Here is a 4461-nt window from a genome sequence, read left to right on the forward strand (position 1 = left end):
CTTGTTTTAATTGTCTTCAACTTCAAATTGAACTTGCATATGAGCAGTTGATGATCTGTTCCATAATCAGCTCCTGGCATGGTTTTGGCTGAAGATATTGAGCTTTTCCACCGCCTCTTGCCACAAATATAGTCAATCTGATTCCTGTGCACGCCATCTGGTGAAGTCCACGTGTATAGCTGCTGTTTGTGTTGTTGAAAAAAGTATTTACAATGAATACGTCATCGGTCTTGCAAAATCCTATCATGCAATCTCTAACATTATTTCTGTCACCAAGGCCTAATTTTCCAACTACCAGTGATTCTTCTTTGTTTCCAACTTTTGCATTTCAATGACCAGTGATAAACAACACATCTTGATTGTATGTTTTGTTAATTTCAGACTGCAGAAGTTGATAAAAATCTTCAATTTCCTTATGTTTTGCTCTGGTGTTTGGTGCATAAATTTGAATAGTCCTATTAACTGGTCTTCCTTGTAGGTGTATGGATATTATCCTATCACTGACAGCATTGTACTCCAGGACTTATCTTGAAACATATTTTGTGTTGATGAATGACACACCATTCCTCTTCAAATTGTCATTCCTGGCATTGTAGATCATATGGTTGTCTGATTCAAAATGGCCAAAACTGGTCCATTTCAGCTCACTAATGCCTAAGATATCAATCTTTATGTGTTCTGTTTCATTTTTGGCAATTTCCAATTCTTCTAGATTCATACTTTGTATATTCCATGTTTTGATTATTAATGGATGTTTGCAGCTGTTTCTCCTCAATTTGAGTTGTGCTACAGCACATGGAGATCCTGAAAGACTTACTTTATACATATCATTAAGCTTAGCTCTACTCTAATGAGGCAGTTCTTCCCAGTCATAGTTTGAGTGTCTTCCAACCCAAAGGGCTAGTCTTCCTGCACTGTGTTGGACAATGTTTCCAAGCTATTCATAAAGTAGCCCAGTAATGTGTCAGACAGTATTTCTCTGCTATTCATAATGTTTTCCCTAGCCAATTTTTGAGAAATGGATGGCCTTCCCCCTTTTTCCTAGTCTGTCTTAGTCTGTAAGCTGCATTGAAACCTGCATACCATGTGCAACTCTGCTGGTGTCTGAAACAACAGTGGCACAGCCTCAAGCCTCACAGCAGTGTACAAGCTTTACAGGATGACAAACTGACAGACAAGTGTGTCTCCCTTAGCTGCTGGAAACCTCTGACCAAAGTAGATGAGGCAAAGTGTGGCTCTTCTTGCTTCCAAAGAGCATTCCAGCTGCAGTTCTTCCAGGACAGATCTGTTAGTTCTTTTAGCAGTCTGTGGTATTTTCAGCATTCTTCACCAGCATCACAACTTAAAAGACTCCTTATTCCCTAGGGCTAGACAATTAAAGCAATTTTGCTTTTATAAAATTTTCTCTCTAGTTCATAACTATATCTTAGGGATGTTTTATTTATTTCCCACAGGAAATCCTGTATGTAGAAAACTGCTTGATCAGCAGATGATCACAGACAGACCCACTCCCATCCCAAAATACTGCAGAAACATTCTTTTAGTGGTGTTTCTCTGGTTTGATCCCTTCAAAATATCCACTAACAAAACTAAAAAGAAGCTGTCTTCAAACCTTTGGTTATCAATGGAGTGATAAACCCTATGACTCCTGGATGATGTATGCAGTCCCTGAGTTAAAAACATTTGACTTAAGTACAATTCCTATTTTCCCTTGTGGTAGTTAAGTTTGCATATCAACTTGGCTGGACGTGATTGAGTGGCTGGGCAGCTGGTGATAGTTATTCCCCAAGATGAGACTGGAAATCAACTCCATGGTAGGATCTACCACAAGCAGCTGAGTAGCTGCTTTAGCGATGTGATCTGCTTTCTGTATATAAGCAGCAGCTTTAGGAATGGTCTCTAGCATATGGCACACTTGAACACTGCATATAGTTGTGTTGTTGTTCAGCAGCCTGCCATGCTCTGCTGATCTTAAGATTTTCAATGGACTTGAATCAATGGCCTGCCTTGTTGTTTGGTAATATTGGGACTATGGCTTTTTATTTGTTAGCCTTGGGTTTGTCAGCTTCAGCAGCCAGCAGCTGTCTGAGTGAAGAAAAGTCTCTAGCTTCACTGGGCTGGGAGCATGAGGAAGAGTTGAAGCCCCAGGTTGAGGGGCTTTCACCCAACCCCTATAAAGCCTGGCACTTGGAACTCAGACTGAGAGCCTCAAAACTGTAAGAGTGTAAGCTCCTGTTTAGTGAAGCCATCCCATTTGTGGTATCTTCTGTTAGAGCAGCACTTGGTAACCAAAACAACCTTTAATGTTGCTTTAATTTGCCCTCCTTTGAAATGATTGAACCAACCCCTACTCACAGCAAATTTTTCATCACAATTACCTTCAATTGCTGCATGTGCAGATTTTAAATCATTGAAAAAACATCCAGCCTTTTTTGCACTACCCAACCAACAACAAATCCACTGCCATCAATTCAATTCTGACTTATAACAGCCCTTTAGACCTTTAGGACAGAGGTAGCATAGTGCCTAAGGCATTTGACTGCTAACAAGAAGGCTGGCGGTTCAAACCCACCAGCCACTCCTCAGAAGCAAGGTTGGGCAATCTACTTCCATAGTGATATCGCCTCAGAAACCCAAGGAGGGGTCCCTCTGAGTCCGGTCCAACTTGATGGCACACAACAACAACAACAAAGGACAGAGTAGAACTGGTTCACAGGGTTTCCAAACCTGTAAACCTTTAACAAAGCAGACTGCCTCATCTTTCTCCCACAGAGGCTGGTGGCTTAGAACCACCAATCTCTTGGTTAGTAGCCAAATGCCTTAACCACTACACAACCAGGACTCCTTTTCTTGCACTGAAGCAAGGCTAAAAAAGAACCATATGCACCTATTCCAGTTTACCTACACATTACTAAAGTCATAGTTAGGAATGGATCTCATCTGTAACCCAGGGACTGCCTGTATTGGCTACATCGCTATGTTCAGTCTATTTAGAAGGTATGACCTTAAGCAACTTATACTTATTTCTTCTCAGAACTTCAATTTCTTATATGCAAAAAATAGTATTAGTAGTGCTTGCCTATCTAGAATGTTTTAAGAATTAAATAAAGTCCACACACGTTAAAAAACTCCTAGCGTATGGACTATTGCAGAGTAAGTACCCTTGGCAGTATGTTTTACTTGTTTATTTTTAAATATCATTATTATTATTATTATTATTATTATTATTATTGTATTTTAGGTGCAAGTTTACAGAGCAGAGTTTGTTTTTTATTCAACATTTCATGTACATTTAATTTCATTCCCCAGTTACCATTCCCAACCCTAACCCAGTCTCCTCCCCTCCTTGCCCAGTAAACCACCCCCCACAGTCCATTTTAAAAGCCACTGCCTGAGAAGTAGTTAGCAAATGCCTTTTGTTTTCTTGTTTTAATTCAGTTGTTGCTACACAATTTTCCAATTTTTTCTCAGTTCACTTTCATTGTATCTATGATATATGCGAGGTGCACTTTCCATGCTTTAGAAAAATAATCAAACATTAATAAAATTAATTACAATTCCAGTGATTTTATCAAAAGCCTGGCAGAACAAATGTGGCTTAAACAATGTGGTCTAAGTGAAGTACTTAATTTAATTGGGTTTGCAACGAGGACCTAACACGCATCCAGATTTCTCTGATTGAGTTACAACTTTCATATGATTCATTTTGGAGAGTATTTAGTTAGTTGCCTTGAATGTGGCTTCAACTCATGGGGACCTTATTGACAACAGAACAAAATGTAGCCCAGCCCTGTGCCACCATCACGATTGTTGGTTATGTTTGAATCCATTGTCAAGTTCTATGAAAAACATAAATGAAGCATTTTGCTAACTCAATTGCTTGACTCTTATTCTAAAATTTCATATATAGACACAGTCTAATTTCAAAGACAGACATTGATGTACTTTGAACTTTCCCAAGAAAATAATTATGAAAAAGTAGAACCATGTTATTTCCCACAGAAAATTTTATGTCTACTTAGTGAATTATTGAACCTTTTTTAAAAAAATAGTAAATTTTAATTATTATGTCAATTTTTATTTTGGGTTCATATAATTTAAGAAAATTACTTTTCCTTGATCAAAGTATCATAATTAACTAAGCTTACCCTTTTGATTAAACACAGGGACCCAGGTAAGGGTGGTACAAGAGGTTTCCAACAGGGAGACAAACCTGTCTTTCAGTTTGTCTTACCATGGTGACGTGTTGATGTGAGTTTTGAGGCTGAGCCACTAGTGTTTCAAACACAGCAGGATGCACATGTTGCACAGGTATCAGCCCAGCTTACAGACTGAGACAGACTAGGAAGAAGGAAGAGGCCATCCACTTCTCAAATAATTGGCCAGGGAAAACCTTATGAATAGCAAAGAAACACTGATACATTACTGCACAACTTTAAGAATAGTCTGGTTAGGTTAGAA

This window comes from Orycteropus afer, unplaced genomic scaffold (genome assembly GCF_000298275.1).
Source record: "Orycteropus afer afer isolate SDZICR_OR568_19922 unplaced genomic scaffold, OryAfe1.0 scaffold00349, whole genome shotgun sequence".
Lineage (NCBI taxonomy): Eukaryota > Metazoa > Chordata > Mammalia > Tubulidentata > Orycteropodidae > Orycteropus > Orycteropus afer.